At 41.5% G+C, this 23,522-nt stretch overlaps 1 pseudogene; it reads right to left on the bottom strand.

Annotated features, from left to right (window-relative positions):
• Positions 1 to 23,522, bottom strand: part of LOC133779198 (leucine-rich repeat receptor protein kinase HPCA1-like) — a 60,759-nt pseudogene continuing 37,237 nt past the window's right edge.

Raw genomic sequence — 23,522 nt, 5'->3', positions numbered from 1 at the left:
CTAATCAAGGGCATCACTATCCCTAACATCCTTATTAGGCAAACCATCATTACTATAAGGATGTTTAAGTGGGCCTTTTGTTTTTCCATAATCAGTGACGGAAGAGGGCGCCGATGTTGAGTTGGTATTGATCTCATCATTCTGTAAAATGGTTTCAATAGCCTTAACAACTCCACTCATTGTTGGACGATCAGCAGCTGCCTCTTCAACGCATTGCATGGACAAAATCCAAGAATTTACCAAATCCAATAAGAATTGGAGTGTTTCTAATTGTTGGATCCATCATCTCTTTCATTCCATAACTCTCCACATCGTTTCTATTCATTGACATTCGTACTTCAAGGACAATGTACTTTCCCTTCTCAATTGGTTGCTTTGTTGTTATGAGCTCGAGCAGAGTACTTAGGATCAAGATAACCCTGCAAGTATGAACAACACAAAAGAAAATCAGCATAATAGAAGTACTTTCTTTTTGGTGTTGATGGATTCATGCTTTTGGACTCTTATTAATAGTTCTTTTGAATTGTCCTAACTTTTGACTTTTAATTTTAGAGAAAAAAAATAATGATTGTTATAAGCAAAACAGACTTGGATCACGCCCTTTTACTTTGAAAATGGAGTAGAAATAAAAGCTAGCCAATCTTATTATCACTTGCCTCACTTTCTGCATTGCATTGCTCCTCCTTTCAGAAGCACAATAATACAAACTAAACTAGGCCTAAATGAGTGTTTTCTTCATCTGCATGTTCTTCTTTCTTTTCCTCACAATTTACTATTAATAATAATTGCGCTTATTTGTTTGGCTAATGGTGTGCAGGAAAAAATTCCTCAACCACTTAAAGAAGACAGTTGAAGTTCTCAGCAGTGTTCTTGCTCATTTATAAGTATCATAATGAAGCTTTACATTTACTAAATAATGTAGCTTAAGACTCACCAGAATGCCTTTGACTTGAGTTGAAACGTGTCTCTTTCCACTCTCTGAGACCAGCTTAGACAAGATAAAATCTGCAACCTTTGCTCCTAAAGTTTCATCCAGTAGAATATTGGTTGTTTTGACATCCATGTGAATTATTGGATGATTTGCCAGCTCATGTAGGTAAACTAGTCCTCTTGCTGATCCAAGAGCTATGCGAAGTCTCCTTTTCCAATCAAGATGAATACCAGATTTCCCTACAATTCACATGACACGGAATGGCTTTTGATCAGTTCAACAATATTTGTATTAAGCGAAGTGTAGATTGTAAATATGTGAAACGACTTTTTTTTTATATAAGAAATGAAATGAACAAGTTGTTAGAATTAATGTCCTAAAATCATGTAAATACATTTTATTGATTTAAATAAAAGCACAATTTTATTATATTTGAATGTTATAATTAATGTGTGAATTAATTATATAATAATATAAGAAAAATATTTTATACATTCATGATAATATAATTTTGTATTAGTACGAGATAATTAAGATTATATATAATGAATAAAATAGTCACTAACATATTAAAGGAAGAAATATTTAATTAATGGTTACGGCTTACTAAACATGTGTGATGCGAGTGATCTAGATTGAGATTACTGATGTGGATAGTTATCTTAGTAAAAGTGTTGTATACAATAGATATTATATATACCAGGACCGATGAAAATTAATTATCTTTATAAATTTATCGTTTGACATAAAGATTTAATTCTTATCATAATAGATGATCATTTGTATATTAGTCTAAATCCTGAGTATTCATGAACTCCTGTTTATGTTTATTGGCTCATTTGATTCACTCATTAAGGTTTGTTTGTATAACGAGGCTAATGACTTTTGATTTGCAAATTCAATATCATAAATGGCTAGGAATATGATTTACAATAATGGAATCCATACTTTCCTAATGGGTCGAATATTGGTTCCCTTAAAGGTAAATTCTGGAACTAAATAGTTATTGAGCTTGAATCTATAATATGATTATAGATTAAATATTCGCTAGTGAATTAATGGTACTTAAGGATCAAGAGGTAATTAGAAGAGTAAAACGGTAATCTCGATCAGCTCTAATTAACAAACCAATAAGTGGAGGACATAACTACATTTATTAATTATATCAAAGGACTACAAGAGAAAACTCTGTAAATATAATTCTATAAATATTTAGAGTGCAATTCCATATTTATAGTGGAGTAATAATTGAATTAGTAAATAGGACTATTGGATTAAAGAGTTTAATTAATAATCTGGTTTATTAGAGTTTTGTATTATAGGTTCATGGTCCCCAGATCACCTATCTCCTACATTGTCAAAGGTAATGATGTCAAAAGAAAGATTTGTAGAGAGAATGACTTAATTGTAAAGAAATTAATTTTTCAGGGCAAGAAAATAATTATGTGATAATTATGGGAAATTGATTAATTATGCATTGATTAATTATTTAACTATATAGTTTTTATTTTGAAAAGTTATAAGTTAAAATAAATATTAATCATGTTTGGATTATTATAAAGAGAGATTAATAATTACATTATTTAGAATAAGATATTTATTTATTTATTTAAAACTGATATTTTAAGATAAACTTAATTTTGCATTAACTAATATTTATTTTAGGATAAATTTATTGTCTTAAATATTAATTAAATAAACAAATGAGAAAATTATCGATAACTCTAATGGTGTGGTCGACACACTCATTGTACAGTGAGTGTGGTGCCACACAGAGGGATTTCCGATCTCTGTGATTTGAATTTTGAATTTCAAATAATTTTTTTATTTAATTATTCTTTTCTAAATATGATTTAAATTAAATAATTAGATAAGGTTATAACTGATCAGTTTTATTTTAATAAAATAAAGATTATCAGTTTTATTTTAGTAAAATAAATATTAATTAAATTGGTTAATTATCTTTATAAACCATAAAGGAAGCGATACTTTTAAAGAAGAAAAAAACAAGAATTGGTTTTCATAAACTGTCAAACTTTATCTTTGAAAAGAAAGCGATAATTTTCCCTAAACCTAAAAAAATATCCAATACATCTTCTCTCTATAAAACCTCTCTAGATCTCATGTGTTGAGTACATCTAGAGAATCCTAAATCAATCTTTTGAATCATACGTGCCAACACACGTCCTTGTGTGTTTGATGATTAGTTTGGAAGATCAAGGTGTGAGCTTTTAGAATCTGGATTGGAAGATCATTAGTTTCTACAAAAATATTTGTGGATACTTGATAGGCTTCAAGAGATAATATATAATCTATTTGTATGTGATTTAATATATTTATATTTGTATGAGCATGGATGGTATTAATAAATTTTTCAAAAATCCAAAATTTCTCTACTGCGTATCTCTGATTTACACTTTTAATACCAATAATTAGTATGAGAGAAGTCTACATATATATATTAAATGATGTGTGGGTTTCTTGCATTTATTATATGTATATTGAATGGATGGATATTGTTGACCCTGATTTTGGTCAACGACACGGAGTCTAGAAAACGACAGGAAAATGATATAGAGCTTGAAAATAATGGTTCGGCCCTAGTGATTGGTAATGACCTACGTCCACTTAATACTATTATTAATATTGAGCTCCAAAGGTGTGATCAAAGAACTAGGGTTCCTGAGTTTCACAGACCTAAGAAGAAGAGAGCAATACAACGATGGATAATAGTAGTATAATTCCGAAAGAAAGAGATCGATCCCCATCCTTGAGCTATTTCTTGTGTATTTATAGGCTCAGGAAGAGTTACATGAATTAGGAAATAATATATATCCTTAATGATCGGATCTGCAGGTCATAATGAAGAGATATTCTCGGATATCATCACAACTGTACAGATCTTTACATAAATGAATGAAATATACGACCAAGCTGGTCATATATAAAACTGGATCTTTTCGTGTGGAAATAATGATGGTCGATAGGCGAGCCGTATTTCTGCTACGTGTCCGCCACGTGTCGAAAATTCTTGCCACGTCATCAGCAGCTGATTTATGGATAAACATTTACCCCCCAAGTTTATTTATTGCGACCAGCAATAAGTAAACTTTAGGAAAATAACTTTTCGTATGCCCCACGAAATCTGTCAGAGCCTCTCGTGCGATCTTGAAAACTGTGACCTAATCACGTCCGATCATGCCTTTTCAGTTTTCAAGAAATCATTCTGACGGCTGTTACACTCCCCCATGCCTTGAAAAAGGTAACTCATGATTACCCCATTTTTGGCACACCTCAGTTTCTATAAATAATCCCCACATTCTTCTTTTAACTCTTTACACGCCATCTTTTTGCCAAGAACTCTCAAGAACTATATTCCAGAGCCCAGAACTTCAAAGTTTTCAGTCGCTTTGCTAAGGATCTTTCGCCTGCAAACCCAGAACTACTCCTTTTCAAGATCTCCAATCTTCATTCAGGTAAATTTTCTTCGACGTTTAACCCTCTGAGATACTATGCATGCTGCTTCTGTGCTCTGAAACTTTTTGTGTTCTTGGGTAGAAATTTGTGAAGATTTTGTATATACCGTTTGATGCTTGATAGGGTAGTGTAATTTTTCTCTGTAGAAGTTAGGAATCAGTTTGATAGTCAGGATCACGGGTTTAGGGCGTAAAATCGAAGTAAAAAATCAATTTTTAGGCTAGTTGAAAAACTAGGTTTTTCCCGCCCCTTTGGAGTTGAAGAAGCTTTTTTCAGAAAAACTTTTTACTTTCACTTTTTGATCCATTTTTCAAACTGCTCGCATAAAACTTAGTGTTTCGGTTAGAATGCTGTTGGTCGATAGATGCGAACAACGTTGTTCCAACTTTCAACATAAGCTCTCAGGATGTGCGTCTTATCTCCTCCTTTGTCTGTTTGCAGTTTATATGTACGACCCGTGGGGAGGACATCGACGATGATCTACTAGCTCAACTGCTCGAGGACGAAGAACAACCCACGACATTGATACCCGATATTCCCTTTTCTCATATTAATCCAAACACTTCCCCAGTCTTGACCTGAAACATGGCTCGCACCAAAACCAAGGCCCAGAAAAGAAAAACCTCTGACACTTCCCACCAGCCTGCTGCTATGGCTGATGCTCCCTCGACCAGTGGTCGAGATGAAAATGCTCCCAACCCAAACATCCAAAGACATGCCCGCCCTCGACATGCTATTCAGCCGGATGTTGAGTGGCATGTAGTCTCTGAAAGTAGGGTGACGGTCAGAATGATCGCCAACTACTTAAGGAAATACAGTCTGCCAAGGGTGACCCTGGTCAAGCCCAACCCAAACCAAAGGGCTAATCTGCCTGGAGGCGCCTATAGCGCCTAGTCGCGATTTCATATTGAGGCAGAGGGCACCTTGCCTCTTCACCCATTCTTTCAGGGGGTGGCCAACTATTTTGGAGTTTCCCCCTTTCAAATAACCCCGAATGGATATAGGATGCTTCCTACACTCTATATCCTGTATAGCCAGAAAAAATGGCCCGTGTCATCACCTCATGAGGTCAACTACCTATTCGACCTCAAATCTAACCCCAACCATGAAGGCACGGCGTTCTTCCACCTTTGTCATCAGGAAACTAGGCGATTTCCTGACTGACACGATCCACTTCTCAAACGTGGGGAGGTACTACCAAGAGTACTTCCTTACGACTGACCTGGTCACGGACAACCTGGCTTTCGCACGAGGAGGTAAAACTTTCGTATCGCTCGCTGACTTCTTCACTTAGTGTTTTCCTCAACAATGTCTTAAACTTTTGATGTCTTCCAGGCCCGTGGCTGCGACCAAACCCAACTCTGGGCATGGAGTCGAGATCAGAACTCTTAGCCAGCATGACTGATGCTGAAAAGAGTGTCAAGAATCTGGTTACAGAGGCTAACCTTAGGTTGGTTGGCCTCGGGGCCCCTCAATCGGATACGAGGGGGCCTTTGGCAGGGAGTGCTCGTGCCGAAGAGGAACCCGATCAGCAACCTCAAGCGTCACCTCCACGGAGGAGATCGACTGGGGTCACGATCAGGGAACCTGCTAGCACTCCTCGAGCAGAGAGGCCCTCGGCCCCCTTAGGGAAAGGAAAGCAGAAGGCCACCGAGCCTGCCGACCTCTCTGACGACTCATCGGATGACAACGGTATAGTAATTTCCCTTTTAGACAACTTACCAATTCCCTGTCATCTATTCGATGGGGACGGCAATTTTAAATGTGCTCCACACTTAGGGCCAGACTTCTTCGTGTCAAAGAATGAGTGTAAGACTAGTAGAGTCTGTAGTGTAGCGACCAGTAATAATAGCTCGGGTATTGGACTTTGCAATCCTTTTTTGTTTCTTTTTCTGATGTAATGTGTTTGGCTATTCATGCTATCTCACTGTTTGACTTTGTTCTGGTTTTTCAGACATGGACTCCACCAACGTGTTCGATTTTTATAGCACCCCAGAGGCTGCTGCTGCCCCTCCAAGCAAAAAGAAAACCAGTAAGAGACATACTGGGGAGAGCAGCAAAGAGCCTAAGGTGAAGAAGGCCCGGAACACAGGCCTTTCGGAGGACAGGCCCTTTGCCACCGCGACTCTGTCTTCTCCCCACGAGCAGCAGACTCCATCTGCTGCGGCCGGGTCAACTCCTTCTTCTGACCCCCCAACTGACCAACCTCAGCAGGAGGATCCTGCTTCACCCGGGAACTTTATGGTTGGTTGCGCCTTTAAGCTGATCAAGGAAAGGGTCACCAAAATCGCGAAGCACAAATGCTGCCGAGAGGCAATGGCGGCTACGGAGATGATGGGTGTTGACCCAATCCTGAACCGTGCCCTAAACGAGTTCACTAGTGTAAGCTATCTCCTTCTGTGAAAAAAGGTCTTCGTTAGTTTACTGTTTGTCTAATTTTTTGTTCTGACTGCAGGCCCTGCTAACCCTTACTGTCGGCCACTTCTACATGGGTGCAGTCACCGAGCAGGCCAGGACCTCGAAGCAATGGCACGAGGATGAACTCAAAGCTGTTGAGGCCAGGCATGCTGATCTGTTGTCGGCGATGGCTGGGGAAAAGGGCCAACTGGCCAAGGAGTTGGAGGAGAAGCTGAAGTCTCTAGAAAAAGCCTGTGAGCAGAGGGACCAATACAAGGAGTCCAACTGCTCTAACTTCAAAGTGGCTAAGCAGCTCGAGCTAGACTTGATCGCAAGCAGGAAAGAAACCAGAGACTTGGAGGGTCGAGTTAAGGACTTGGAGAAGACCAACGCTGCCAACATAGAGAGGTACAAAAATGCTACCCTGAGATGTTTCTACAATTTCTGGAAGCATAATCAGGGTGCCAACTTTGACTACCTTCCTGAGAATACGAGGGAAGCTGAGCTGGCTCACTGCACGGCTCAGTTGGCTGAAGAAGAAGGATCGAGGGTCCCTGCTTCCCCCGAAATCTCGCTGGCCGCCGAGATGGAGGGTGCAGACAACGAAGCTGTCGACCAGAATCCTCCCTAGGATTCTCCAACTCCTCAAGCTCCTTAGTCTTTTCTTTTTATATTTCTTTCTTTTTTAACTACATGACCTATGGGTCGTGATGTAAAGACAATATAATTTTTCTTTGGTTTTAATGCATGGGCAGCTCTTACTTTTGTTTTGAACAATTACATCCAAGCAGTTACTGTAACGACCCAAATTCGCTATTAGGCTTAAGGGCCTTGAGTAGTGTGCCTGGAGGGCATAATGGGATTCTGTGTGTAACTTTAATGAGTTTAATGCATGATTATGATTTAATGCACGTTATATGACTATTTGATTATTTGTGATGCATGACTATGTGAATTAGTATGCATGTAGACCTGATTGAGCATATTTGTAATTTGGCCATTTTGGGCATGACTGTGTTGATATCTGTGATCTATGACTCGAGACGATCCTAGAATGAGCGGGTTAGCGGAAAATTCAATGCGGGAATCTGTACCCGGCTTGGGTTAAGCCTGGGGAGTTTAAATGAGAATTTGGAAATATATTGAGGTTAATCTTGAAGATGAGGAATGTATATTTGATGATTAATCAGGTATTGGGTAGCGAGCGGGAATTATTAGGAACACTTGAGGAATTAGTGGGAATTTGGGTAATATGACTAAAATGCCCCTTTAAGGACATAAAGGTTTAGAATTAGTACGGGAGGGCATTTTGGTCTTTAGGCTTGTAAGAGATGAATTAAAGGGGGGCTTTATACTTAGTGGATTTTTTAGAAAAGAGTTATAGGCTGAAAAAGAAAGAAAGAAGGAAGAGAAAGGAAAAGAGGGAAAACATAAGGGTTTGGCTTTAAAGAACGGTTTGTGGCTCTCCCAACCAAATTCCTTCATTTCTTCTTGGAATCAAGCTCAGTGGAGAGCTAGGGTAGGTTGAGCATCAAGGATCCTAAGCTAGACTTGAGGATTGGCAAGGGGTTAGCAAGATCACATCAGAAAGTTGAGGTAAGTTCTTGGGGATTTCTGTTTTAGGGCTTGACTGGTTTGAACTGTGTTTTTGAGCTAAATGAATGGGGTTTTTGGGGAAAATAGGTCAAGGTTGTGAAGGTGCAAGCTAAGGAGGTCTAGGGTTCAATTCAAGGTCGAAATTCCACCCACGGTATGATTTCTAAGACCCTATCTTTGTTGTTTGAGTGAATTTCTGGTTTTTGGGTTCATTGTGTTAGATTTTGAGTTTTGGGTTGCTTGAGCTTGGGATTGAGTTCTTGGGATGCTTGGGATGAGTGTGAGGTGTGGATATGTGTGTTTTTGGGTTTGGAAAAGGTTTGGTCAAGTTTGGGGTTGAAATGGTTGAAGAAAATCGCAAGAAGCGATTTTTGGTTTTGGTCTGGCTGCAACTAGCGCTAGTTAGGGGGCGCTGTAGCGCTAGCCCCTATTCTGGTGGGGTGGTTCTGCTTGTAGTGCTACAGTGCCCTCTTTAGAGCGCTGTAGCGCTGCACTGTTCACAGAGGGGATTTTTGGGCTTTTGTGAAGGGATTTTAACCTAGGGTTCGGGGCTCGATTCCGCCACTTTGTTTTGGGGATCTTGGACTCCCCGGGGGTTCGGGATTGGTCCCGAGGCTAGGTTTTGGACTCGAGGTTTGGTAATGACTTTGACTTATGGATTTTGCTTAGGTAAGCGCTAGGGCTCGAGTAGGATCGTGCTCAAGGAGTCAGGTTGATCAAGGCCATCGAATTTAAAGGTAAGAAAACCGTAACACCCGGGATTAGGGCATGGGCCCACAGTGTTATTGCAGGGCATGGCCCTAGATTGTTTTACTTGCAAATGTATGACCTTGAATGAATTATTATATGTTTGAATGATTATTTTGAAATGTATTATGCGTGCAATTATAATGAAACGAACGGCTGAGGCCGAGAGCGGCAAAGGCCGAGTACGGCCTTAGGGCCGGAAGTAACACTCAGCACATGGGATGCTATAGCCAGGGTGGGACCCAAGGGATACATGAGTTATCCTTACGGTGAGGACTGAGACCCCAGGCTTTGGTAAGGCCTCTGGGGCGGCATGGCCGTGCTTGTTTAGTCTGATGGTTTTCCTATTTATCAGTGGATTATGTCAGCTATATTATTTGCATATGTTATGTACTATTTGGGTTTTCTTGCTGGGCTTCGGCTCACGGGTGCTCTGTGTGGCAGGTAAAATCAAGGAGTCAGTCAACCGGCCATGAGTATGGAGAGCGTGGGGGCGGCGCGTACATGTTCGGCCTTCCTGACTGCTTTGGTTGGGGGCATTTTGTATATGGCTGTATTAACTCATTCTTTTGATAGTTAGCCTGGTGTAAATCCATTTTTGAGTTGTAAATATTTTGTAAACCTTATTTTGGAATTCCAAATGTTTGATACTTAACGTTTTCAATGAAACTAAACATTTTCAAAGAATACAGCCTTAGATTCTGGTTTATTCACACTTTTGGTTTTAGAAACCGCGTAGAGTTAGTCCAAAAGCACGATTTCTATTTTAAACTCACTAAGTAACGGCTCTAAGGTAGTAGGGCATTACAGTTACTGCTCGCGGTGTAAAAGGATCACTTTGATATTATAATATATTTGCATATTATTATAACATCTATTTGTTTGCATGACCGAACTTAGCATAGCACTTTGGTTTGATTTAACAAAATATCAAAATTTTGAAAAATACTCTAAGTGCCCTAGCATGCTTTAACTTATTTTGCTCATGTGTTTACATACCTTTTAACGATATGCTTCGCTTACTTGTACCTTGTATGCCCCCCAAGTGATCGGGGATTCTTAGGTCCTTGGTCACTTGCCTTGAATAGAACCTGCCCGAACGTTACTGCCCGTAGCAATGCGATTAGAATTATAATACAGCAAAACAACACACGTAATGAGCAAATACTTTTAATAAATACAATAGTTGGCAAGAAATGACTGGCTGAGCATAGTCCCTTTTATCCTCGTAGTAAATGGACTAAACATGTCTTTACGGGTGATCAATAAGATCTTACACAAAACTTGTAGAAAGTAAAATTTATACAAGCCAATTCTTTAAGAAGAATTGTTCATTGATAATACTTTCGCAGGTGTTCTCCATTCCAATATCGAGGAACGAGATCTCCGTTTAAGCGTGCAAGTTTATAAGTGCCTGGGTGAAGGACTTCATCAATCTGGTAAGGCCCTTCCCAATTTGGCCCGAGTACTCTAGAAGCTTGGTCGCGGGTGCTAATAAAAACTCTTCGGAGAACAAGGTCTCCAACATTGAATTTTCTTTCTCGAACTTTGGAGTTGAAATACCGAGCGACCTTCTGCTGGTATGCAGCTACTCGGAGCTGGGCTTGTTCACGCCTTTCATCAATCGAGTCCAAGGATTCCATCAGTAGCTGACTGTTAAAGTCCTGGTCGTATGTTAATCTGCGGTGCGAGGGTGGATCCAACTCAACAGGCAACATGGCCTCATACCCGTATGCCAAGGAAAATGGGGTATGACCTGTTGCTGTTCGGTAGGAAGTTCTGTACGACCAGAGGACTTCAGGCAACTGTTCTGGCCATGCTCCCTTAGCTTCTTCAAGTCTTTTCTTCAGTGTATCCTTCAGTGTTTTGTTAACTGCCTCGACTTGCCCGTTTTCCTGGGGATGAGCAACTGAAGAAAAACTTTTGATAATATCATGATGTTTGCAGAAATCTGTGAATAGATCACTGTCGAACTGGGTGCCATTATCCGAAACTATCTTATTTGGCAATCCATAGCGACAGATGATGTTTTTAACTACGAAGTCAAGCACTTTCTTCGTCGTTATGGTCGTGAGTGGCTCAGCTTCGGCCCATTTGGTGAAGTAGTCGACGGCAACCACTACATACTTTACACCACCTTTCCCCGTAGGCAAAGATCTGATTAGATCTATTCCCCAAACCGCAAAGGGCCATGGACTCTGCATCTGCTTTAACTCATTGGGAGCTGCTCGCGGGATTTTAGAAAACCTTTGACACTTGTCACATTTTTGCACGAACTCCATGGAGTCTTCATTCATGGTTGGCCAGAAATATCCCTCCCTTAGGATCTTTTTCGACAGGCTTTGCCCCTAGTGTGGTCCCCGCAAAAGCCTTTGTGTACCTCCTTCATTAACTCTTTGGCTTTCTCCTTTGTAATACATCTTAGGAGTGGCAGTGAGTATCCCCTTCGGTACAGGATTCCATCGACTAGGATATACCTAGCAGCTTGCCACTGAAGGGTCCTAGCTTTGTCTCTGTCCGCTGGTAGCACGCCGCTTGATAGATACTCTACATATGGTGCCATCCATGTATTCGTCATCTGGATGACTAAAGTGGTTTCTGTTGCTTGGATGTTGGGCACGGATAGTCACTCGACAGGCACTATGTTCAGAGTATCAGCATCTTTTGCACTTGCCAACTTTGCCAAAGCGTCTGCGTTGGAATTTTGAGCACGAGGCACTTGCTAGAGAGTGTATTTGTCGAACTGGGCTAACAGATCCTTTGCTTTGTTTAGATAGGTGACCATCTTTAATCCTCGCGCTTGATACTCTCCCAATATTTGATTCACGACTAGCTGAGAATCACTATAAACGTCAAGCGATTTTATGTTCATATCCTTGGCTAACCGCAGTCCAGCGAGCAGTTCTTCATACTCAGCCTCATTGTTAGAGGCAGTGAAGTCAAATCTTATTGCACAGTGAAATCGATGCCCTTCCCGCGTTATCAATATCACCCCTGCTTCCGCGTGGGATTCGTTAGATGAACCGTCTGTGAACAATTTCCACGAGGGTGCTTGGATTTGACATTCGGGTTCGCTAGGCTCCTCGATCTGCTCGCCACCTATGGGCTTTGTGAACTCGGCGATGAAGTCAGCTAAGGCTTGTCCCTTCATCGCTGGTCGCGGCAGGTAAGATAAATCGAACTGCCCGAGTTCGACTGCCCACTTTAGTAATCTTCCAGCAGCCTCTGGCTTTTGCAGAACTTGCCGAAGAGGTTGGTCGGTCAATACCGTATTCGGATGGGCTTGGAAGTAAGGCCGCAGCTTCCTAGAGTTCAATACTAAGCAGTAGGCTAACCTTTCAATGGGGGGATATCTCAATTCTGCTCTGATCAGCCTTTTGCTTGCGTAATAGACAGGCTTCTGCACACCTTCTTCTTCTCTCACCAAAACAGCACTAGCAGTGTAATCCGTGATTTCCAGGTAGATGAATAAAGTCTCTTTATCGACCGGCTTCGACTGGATGGGTGGCTGCACCATATGCATTTTTAGTGCTTGAAAGGCCTGTTCGCACTCATATGTCCATTCAAATTTCCTATTGCCTCTGAGTAGATTGAAAAATGGGACGCACTTGTCCGTTTATTTTGAAATAAATCTACTAAGAGCGGCAATTCTCCCAGTCAGACTTTGGACATCCTTAATCTTCACTGGCGACTTCATCTCAATCACGGCTTTTATCTTTTCGGGATTAGCTTCAATTCCTCTTGAGTTAACTATGAATCCCAAGAACTTCCCTAATCCAACTCCAAAGGAACATTTAAGGGGATTTAGCTTCATCCTATATTTATTAAGGATGTTGAAGCATTCCTGCAAATCCCTTACATGTCCTTCTCCCTTCTTCGACTTAACCAGCATGCCGTCGACGTAAACCTCCATGTTTGCCCCGATTAGCTCCTTAAACATGTGGTTGACGAGTCTCTGGTAAGTCGCACCAGCGTTTTTCAAACCAAAGGGCATTACCTTGTAATAGTAGAGCCCTATATCGGTTCGAAAGCTAGTGTGATCCTCATCAGGGGGATTCATACTAATCTGATTATACCCAGAGTATGCATCCATGAATGAGAAGATCATGTGTCCTGCAGTGGCATCGACCAACTGGTCAATCCTCGGGAGTGGGAAATCGTCTTTGGGGCAGGCTTTATTGAGGTCTGTAAAATCCATGCATGTACACCACTTGCCATTCGGCTTGGGCATGAGTACGGGATTGGAGACCCACGATGGATAAAATGCCACCCTGATGAACCCATTCTCCTTTAGCTTCTCGACTTCTTCCTTCAAAGCTTTCGATCGGTCTTTGTCGAGCAGCCTTCTTTTCTGTTGCACAGGTGGAAAGCTTTTGTCAATGTTTAGGACATGGCTGATGATTGCAGGATCTATCCCAACCATGTCTTTATGCGACCAGGCAAAGACGTCCTGGTTCCTCTTTAAGAACTCCACCAGTGCTTGTTTTTTTTTGTCTCTGAGTTTTTACCGACTTTCAAAACTCTGGTCGGATTTCCCTCATCGAGTTAGACCTCTTCAAGGTCCTCGATGGGGCCTACTTCTTCTTCAAAATCCCCAAAGCAAGGATCTAAGTCTCTATCCTCACTTTGGGCCACGCCCTATTTGGTGTGATTATCACCTGAGCGGGCTTGAACATCAGTTGCCATTTGCAACTCTTTTCCGGCGGCATCCCTCGATAAACCCTTTTTTGCCTTGGTGATCGAGGCGTTGTAGCGTTCTCTCGCCTCCTGCTAGTTTCCCAGCACGCATCCTACTCCTGCGTCTGTTGGGAATTTCATGGTGAGGTGCCATACAGAAGTGACAGCTCGAAGGTCAACCAGAATTGGTCTCCCTATCACGGCATTATATGCCGAAGGACAACCAACCACTATAAAAGTAGTGAGTAATGTCCTGTTAGCAGGCGCAGTTCCTGCTGTGACTGGGAGTCTAATTAACCCTACTGGAGTGAGCCCTTCTCTGGAAAAACCATAAATGGTTTGGTTGCATGGCTCTAGGTCCTTGATGGACAATTTCATCCTTTCCAGCGAGGACTTATATAGGATGTTGACCGAACTTCCTGTATCGACCAACACCCTCTTCACCATCATATTTGCGATTTGGACATCCACGACCAGCGGATCGGAGTGTGGGAATCGCACATGCTGGGCATCTTCATCAGAGAAGGTGATTGGTTCCTCCTCTGTTCGAGCCTTTTTGGGTGCACGATCCTCGACACTCATCATCTCGATGTCCTGGTCATGGCATAGGGTTCGAGCGTATCGTTCCCTCGCTTTTCAACTATCTCCTGCAAGATGCGGGCCTCCGCAGATGGTGAGTAGGGTACCTGCCACGGGAGCTGGCTGTAATGGTGGCGAGTGCTGGCGTGCAAGTGCCGACTCGTTGCCACCTTGAGCCTCTTGCTGAGAACCTCCCGCAGCTCGTACATATCTTCTTAAGTGTCCCTGTCTTATCAGGAACTCAATCTCGTCCTTCAGCTGGTTACACTCATTGGTGTTGTGCCCGTAGTCGTTATGGTAACGACAGAACTTTGTTGAATCTCTCATGGAGATATCTTTTCTTATAGGCGTGGGTTGTCTGTAGGACACGCTCGAGCTGGTCGCTTGGAAACCTCAGCTCGGCTTTCGACAAGGGCGGTGTAATTGGTGAATTTTGGTTCATACCGATTATTTTTGGGGCGCTTACTCTCGGAGGTCGAGGGTTCGCCATTCGCCCACTTTCCACCATTTTTACCGTTGCCATTCCCATTGCCTTTGCCATTGCCATTGGGCTTAGACCCGTTGGCGGTTTTGGCGGGCTCTTCTTTGGGCCCCTTGTCCTTTGCTGGTGATTTGCCTTCGTTGGCAATCGCGTCCTCGAGCTTGATGTACCGATCAGCTCGATCTAAAAACTCCTTGGTAGTGTTAACCCCATGCTTCCTAAGGCTACTCCAGAGAGGAGAATGGCGCCTAATCCCAGCAGTTAGGGCCATCATCTTGCCTTCATCGCCCACAATCATGGCTCCTGCTGCGACTCACATGAAGTGCTGAACATACTCCTTCAAAGGCTCCCCTTCTTTCTGGCGTATCTTGACCTGTTGGTTTGCCTCAGTGGGGTGCACACGACCTGCATAGAACTGTCCGTAAAACTCCTTCACGAACATTTCCCAAGATATTATACTTGCAGGAGGGAACTTAAAGAACCACTCCTAAGCGGCATCAGAAAGGTTCGTTGGGAAGATCCTGCAGCAAGCATCTTCAGAGACTTTCTAAATGTCCATCTGTATCTCAAATTTGTTTACATGAGATACCGGGTCTCCGTACCCATCAAAGTTTGGCAGAGTCAGCATCTTGAATTTGCTTGGGGTTTCTGCCATAGCAATCCTATGTACAAAAGGGGTGCCTCTCCTCTGATCGTACTCGATATGCGATGTTCGCCCCCTGACCAGCTGCTGCATAGCTTGGTTTAGGGCATCGATTTAAGCCTGAACAACTTCAGGAATTACTGAGGCCTCTGGTGCTGGGGGAATGTACTCATCGTGCCTTTCTCGGTGGTCGTTTGAGTACATCTCTCAAGTCATCATCTCTTCGCCACTGATTGCTGACTCCGAGCCGGCTAAAGACGTTGTTTTGTCTAGGCTGCCCCCCAGCATTATGTCCTACTTGTCGGTCTTCTCTAGGTGGGGCATCTGCCTCCACCTCTCTCCTCGTTTCTCCGACCAGCATTCCCTCTGCTCGAGTCAGCCTCATTGTAGCCGTGGCCATCTCTGAACCTGGACTGGCTATGATGGGACCGACTATTTCCTCTGTTGCCTCCTTGGGCTGGAACTTCCCGAGCGTTAAGAGGAGGCCTACGCTGGTCAGTGGGTCCCCGTGCATTGTCATGCCGTGGAGGGCCCCTGACCGCAGAGCCTGTCTCTAAGTTCCTTCTGTTGGCATAAGGACGCTGCCCCCTGCTTGGTGGGTGCGGCTCTTCACCCCTTGGGCGTCTAGGGCTGCGGGGCTGTTGCCTGACCCTATTCTGCCTTGGGCGTGGGGGATTGCCTCGACCAGCCTGGGACGAACGTCTCAGGGTCCCTAGGTGGGACATCATCTTGAGGCATCGGTGGCTACTCCGTCCTTTGAGGGCTTGTTGGCTGGAGCGGAGGGCTAGGATTGGGGCCTCTTTGAGGTGGCCCACTTGGGGGTTGATCAGGCTGCGAGGCAGGTGCAGCCTGATTCCTAGCCAACTGGAGGGCTGCCATGGCATCCCTCTGACGACGGTCCATCTCCGCCTGTCTCTCGCTTAGCTCTTGGCACTGGCGCTCTATCTCCCTCTGCTGTGACGCCATTATCTCGGTGGCACTCTCTTGATTGGCTCTCAGAGCGACCAACTCATCCTACAACACCCCCAGTGTTGTCTTCAGGGCCTCAGAGTCCACTTCCTCCTCATCGAACTTCAAATGAGGTTCGTCTTCAACCATATTTAGGGGAGGAGGCTGGGATGGTGCAGCAGCAGCCTGTCCAGTCTTCTTGGTAGTCTTTGCCATTAGATTTTTTTGAATTCAAGTCTCTCAATGAAAGCACCAGATGTTGACTCTGATTTTGGTCAACGACACGGAGTCTAGAAAACAACAGGAAAATGATATAGAGCTTGAAAATAATCTAATGGAAAGATAAAGAACACAGAGATTTATAGTGGTTCGGCCCCAACGATTGGTAATGACCTACGTCCACTTAATACTATTATTAATATTGAGCTCCGAAGGTGTGATCAAAGAACTAGGGTTCCTGAGTTTCATAGACCTAAGAAGAAGAGAGCAATACAACGATGGATAATAGTAGTATAATTTCGAAAGAAAGAGATCGATCCCCATCCTTGAGCTATTTCTTGTGTATTTATAGGCTCAGGAAGAGTTACATGAATTAGGAAATAATATCTATCCTTAATGATCGGATCTGCAGGTCATAATGAAGAGATATTCTCGGATATCATCACAACTGTACAGATCTTTACATAAATGAACGAAATATACGACCAAGTTGGTCGTATATAAAACTGGATCTTTTCGTGTGGAAATAATGTTGGTCAATAAGCAAACCGTATTTCTGCTACGTGTCTACCACGTGTTGAAAATCCTTGCCATGTCATCAGCAGCTGATTTATGGATAAACAGATATGTTTTTTGAATCTATGGTTAAATGATGGATCATTAATTATATTGTGCTATTGGGTTAGGAATTTGAATTTCTAGATCTTGTGTAAGCAATAAAGGGCATAGGATATTTGTAAAAAAAAAATCAAATCTAAAAATTATGTACACAAGAGAAAGAAGGATTTGAGCAACCAAGTCGTAGCTCTAGCCCCGCGGCTGCCTACCTGCGTGTGCAACAGGCCACTGCTTGCGCTAGCCACACGGCCACCAGCGCCCAGGCATATGCGCGAATCATCCCCACATCTCCCTATGCCATTGCCCAGTCCCGCGGCTCATTGCGCATTTGTGCCCTACGCGACTATAGCCAGCCACCTGCGCCGCCCCTGCCGAGCCCTTGGCTCCTCCTTGCTGCCGCCGGCCATAGTGGTCTTGGTGCCCAAATCTAGATCCTATATTTATGCAATTAATCTTTTATTTAATTAATTTTGAAATTGTTTGAATTTAAAAGTTTAATTTATTTTATTTTTATTAGAAAAACAAAATATCGTTTAGTTGGTTAAGATTGTATATTAAGTTTAAATAATTATTTGAATTTGATTATTTAATTATTTAAATTCAACTAAATTAAAAAGATAACGAAAATAATTATTTAATTAAAAGTTAGTTTTAATTAAATGAATTAATTGGAAAGTTAGTTTCTAATTAATTAGTTGGGCCTAACAAAGTCCTAAAGATTTTGCAAGAAAGCCTATAGGAGAGGAGAAGCATTCTTGGAGTCTTGAAAACCACCTAAAGGTTATTTTGTAATTTTATTTCTATTTTTTCAAAGATTGTAAATTTAGAAATACCCAATAGTACTTGATTCATCATTTATTGTATTTATTTAAATAAATGTTAATTAATTTTTGAATGATAACATGATTATTACATATCATTCATGAAACCCCACACAGTTTTTTCATTAATCATGCATCTTTTAGAAACATGATTATTTAAGATTGTCCTAACTGTTTATGTAAATTGTTTTGGAAAAATCAATTGCATGTAAACTACTAAGTATTAAATTAGTTAAAACTTGGTAACTCGCACTATAATAAAGGCAATAGTCATTATAGGCCTTTAAGATAACCAACTTTATTTAAAAAGTGTTTTAGTAAAGTTAGATGAATGTAATGGGTAATTATCTAGATAACATTAATTATAAAAACAAGCTCTTTTATAATTAAATGTATTTTGTAATTAATTACATTCATAGGTTATTGAGAAACTAGTAATTAATTTGGAATTAGTTGATTAGTTTAATAAAACACTTTTTTTCTAAAATAGTAAGTGGGAGAAGGTGAACACCTCAATGTGACATATGGTCTCCATTATTAGTACAACACTGTGAGATATAAATAGGGCATCGATACGATTTTGTTTCCATCCCCCTAAGGAAGGTTTCTAGATATATTAATATCAAGGTTGGATTCTTACGAAGATAGGAAGGATTGATGTATTTTAGGCTTGACCGAACCTAAGGCGGCACTCTCTAAATTAAGTCATGAATTCTGAAATAATGAGTTACACTTACAAAGATGCAACTAAGCTTTTATAGCGGATAATTGCATCTTGACCAAACCAGCAGTACTTTATTTTTAAAAGAGAAAATAAAGATTTATTTTAAGTTTTAAATAATAAAGATAAGATTGTCTTATAAACTATCTGAATTTAACTTGACCGACCCTAAGGTGACACTTTATTTGTTGGGTAGTTTTATCATGGAATAGTAAATGTTAGTTTATGTGTTTTGTTGACCACGATTTTGGCCAACTACGAGTAGATGCAAAAACGACAAGAACCTTGAATAGAAAGTAAATAACACCAATAGTTTTTATGGTGGTTTAGCCCCAATTTGTTGGTAACAGCCTAATCTCCCAAAATTCGATCCCCTAAATGATGCCATGAGCCATTTATTTATAGGCTCATGGACCGTACAACAGAAATATCTCTTTTTCCGGGTTGGTTGTTTCAACCAACTTTAATTAATAAAATATAAATAAATTCAAATTACAACAACATAGCTATTATTCTGGTTTATCTAAGATATTCCCGCGGTAGTTACGAATGATTCGGGTTGAAGCTGTTACTGAGGCATTACTGAAGAGTCACTAGACGGTAACCTCTGAGACTGATCCATTGACCAACCAAATCCATCCCCGAAGTTATTGGTCAACCAAGAAAATTCACCAGTTGACCAAACCATACTGCTGGTCGGCATGGACAAGCACCAGTCGGCATGGGCAAACACACCACTGGTCGGCATTAGCGAGCACACTGGTTGGCACAAGCAAGACCACTGGTCGGCATAGGCAAGCACACTGGTCGGCCTGACAAAGCACACCTCTTCCATTCACCCATGACTAATAATGTGTCATTTATTGACCATGCCCTACAACTTGTCCATCCGATTTCCACGTCATTGAACAAATTTTTTTGGGGATAACATTTGCCCCCCAAGTTTACTATATGATTTTCTCATATGATAAATTTTTCCTACTCTCTGCAAGGATTCACAATAAATTTAACAATTACTGTTTCCCAAAATTCTAAAAATGACCTTTGGTCTTCCCCCGCCTTTTATAAATAATTTAATTCTTAAATCATGAAAATGGCAGTTATTTGCTTCCAATCGTGGGAGAAGAATATCGAGAGCCTTTAGGGTGGAAAGGGGTCTCCCTTTTTCTCCTTTAAATAGACTCACGACTACCCAATATTCCATAAGCAAAACATTTCTTCATTTCTCTTGGTCGAATCCTCTACATACTCCCAAGGTGTTTCAACTTCTCCAAGCAACTCCAAGCTTTCTCAAGGAATCAAACCCTCTCCAATACATTTGGGTAAGTTTCTCCTTCTTCATCTTTATATTTAAGCTTTGTAAACTTACAAATCTACACAAAATTTGCTTAGAACATACCATGCCGAAAACCCCATTTTGAAACATACTCTTGGATTTTTTTCATAATGAATCTTGGTAGGATAAAGACTTTGTGCCTGATATAGTGTAGTTTAGGCTTTGGGTTAGTCAATTTTTCTTTAAATTTCATGAAATTTTGCAAGAAAAATGATTTCCCACTACACATTTTAACTTTTAGGTTTATGGGTTTAAGAAGAGCATGAGATATTTCCTTGAGATTTGTTGAACTCTTAGAATTCCACTTTTTGATCTTGTTTGCATAGTTCAAAATCAAAAAATATATATGTTTATGCATCATGATCCTTAACCTTTAGCCCATCAAACCCGTAGCCTTGACCATTTCTAGCCGATCAGACTGCCCGGATGCATGCCCTTGCTCCTCGGACACCACTCCTTGGGCATGCCATCCTCTTGGATGCACCAGCCCAGCAGTTCCTCAGATGTACCATCCTGGCAGCTTCTCAGATGCACGGCCTAGCAGCTCCTCGGATGCACGGCCCAATAGCTCCTCAGACGCACCAACTCAGCTGCTCCTCAGATGTACCAACTTGGCAGATTCTCTAATGCACGGCCCAGCTGCTCCTCGGATGCACCAGCCAGCAGCTCCTCGGATGCCCCTCGAGCCACTCAAACACGCGACTCCTCCAGATGCTCCAGCACACGGCACAGCCATTCGGACATGCACCCCAGCCTCACAAGGGCATTGCACAACCCCCCGAACACATGCCCGAACCACTTGGACACCCCAGCTTAGGCCTTATTCCTTCGAACGCCATTCAGTACACAAAACATCTTGTGCAAATCTCTCAAAATTCCTATTATTTCCTAAAAGAATAAATGTCTTCATCTGGGGAAAAATTATCTTTCCTCTCAAAGAAATTTTTTTCACTGGGCACTGCACATATATATATATATATTTGTTTTTGTTTTTCATTCACTCTATGTTTGGTTTACTAACCTCCCCTTATCTTTTGTAGATGAATCGCTTCGACTACAAAGGAGGTGACAACCAAACAAACTCTGATTCCTCAGCTCCCACTTCAAGAGACACCTTTCCGAGCAATGATTCTTCTTCTAAATCTCCCAGCAAACGAACTCCTGAAGACCGTCGTCTCAAGAAAATCCTTCCGCAATCAGCTTTATATTTTCTTTACGAAGATCAATTCCTTAAGCAACAAATCCAACACCAACCGAAGAGGGTGAAGAAGTATAATCGACTCCCTCAAGAACAAAATCCACAGGTTGCTCATGGAGCAACACAAAAGGTGATAGAGTGAGTACCCTATGTAGGAGAAAATTTATTAGGAGAAGCCGAGACTGAAGCTTCTTCAAAACCCCATTTCCAAGCTCAAAAAACTGGAAAACCTAGGAGACAGGTTACCCAAACATTTTCCACAGAAATCCTACAAACTGCTACACGTAAGCTGAGGAATAAAGAAAAGAGTGGGCCTTCTTCATTTGTAGCTAAACCCTCTAAGCTACATTCCAAAATGTTTGATAAGCATATTGAGACTTTGGGTCTCGAAGGAGTGAATGTGCTATGTCCACGCCCTGACCAAAGAGCCAACAATCCTGGTGAAGCCTACTGTGCCTAGTCTAAGTATCATATATATGCAGGAGCCACAATCCCCTTGCATCCTTTCTTCAGATCAATAGCATATTACTTCAATGTGTCTCCCTTCCAGATTGCTCCAAATGGTGTACAAGTCTTTTCTGCTCTCTACATTCTCTACCACTTCCCACGCTGGAACCCACCTATTCCTCATGAGGTACATTATTTGTTCGATTTTAGGACTAACCCCAGCCACAAGAATACAGGTTTTTTCCACCTCTTTCATAGGCAAAAAGAGGTTAAGTATCTTCATGGTATAGCCCATAAATTGAATCCAGGGAAGTATTACACAAAATACTTTCTAACTACAGACATTAAAGCCAACAACCTGGCTTTTACACATGCCGGCCCTTTTGATCAATCTCTCCCAACCAAGGAAATGTATGCTCGAGCAGAAGAACTTGCCAACATGCATCTAGACGAAAAGGACGTTGAACAGTTAGTCTCCTTGCAAAATCTCCGACTGGTGGGATTGTTACCAAACAATCAAGATATTGTTGCGGGTAGTACGACTGATGAAACAGACACGACTGATCAATCAAATGTTGAAAGCAAAGTAATGACCGACCAGTTTTCTCCTGTTCCATCCTCTCATCCACGCCAACCAGGTGGTCCCATTATTAGAGAGCCTTCTTGTGAAAATCCTCACCGACCTGCCTTCCCTGTCAAGCTTGGCAAAGGAAAAAGTATTGAACTCGATAGAGAGGACAACTCATCTTCGGAGGACGAAGACAAGTTTTTTAACGAAATTCTGAACTCATGTTTTGATGAAAATAACCGTAACTGGATTTTGTGATGAATCTATTGAATTTTATTTTTCACCTATATCTATTTATTGTTTCTACTAACCCGTCTTTTGCTTCACTTTTATGCAGATCCAACCATGTTAAAGTAATTCAACACCCCCTCTGCCCCAAAGAGGAAAACTGGTGAAGGCAGCAACTCAACTCCTTCGAGCAAGGTTATAAAGACTACACTACCTAGCCAGGGAAAAACATCCTACCAATCAGTCATTCTCCCACACCTGGCTCCTTTGTCAATTCTCTTTTCTGCTACTCTACGGACTACTCGGTCAACTTTCTTAAGTGGGCCTCTTCGCGTCATTAGTGAATATGACAAAGAGTTACTAGACCATACCCTTCACCACGCAACTACAACTCAGACTTTCGAGAATCTACCTCGTCAAAGTGTCGAAGTTGTCCTTCACAAAGGCCTTGCTCAGATCATGAGTGTAAGCATCTTATCAAAAATATTTACTTTATTATTTATCACTCGTATCTTAATATTTCCCTGTTATCTATTCCAGGGGCTTATCACTGTTAGTCATGCCCAACGCAAAGCAGTCGACTATAAAGAATTGATCAAGGTCTTGAATGATCAGCTGGTGGAATCTTAAACGAAGATTGAAAACCTGACCAAGTCTGAAAAAGACCTTCAAGACAAGACTGAGCATGCAGAGAAAATAATTGTTGGCCGGGATAGAACTTTGAAGGAGTTGACTGATGAGAACAACAAGCACATCCAAACCATCAATACACTAGCCGACCAACAGGAGAAGAGTATTCAAGAGATTGAAGAGTTGAAACAGGACAAGGAAACTGATCTGGCTCATTATGAAGAAATTTGCTTCAACTGCTTCTACTAGATTTGGAAGTT

This window comes from Humulus lupulus, chromosome 5, assembly GCF_963169125.1.
Source record: "Humulus lupulus chromosome 5, drHumLupu1.1, whole genome shotgun sequence".
Classification (NCBI taxonomy): domain Eukaryota; kingdom Viridiplantae; phylum Streptophyta; class Magnoliopsida; order Rosales; family Cannabaceae; genus Humulus; species Humulus lupulus.
This window is presented reverse-complemented; position numbering and strand designations above follow the sequence as displayed.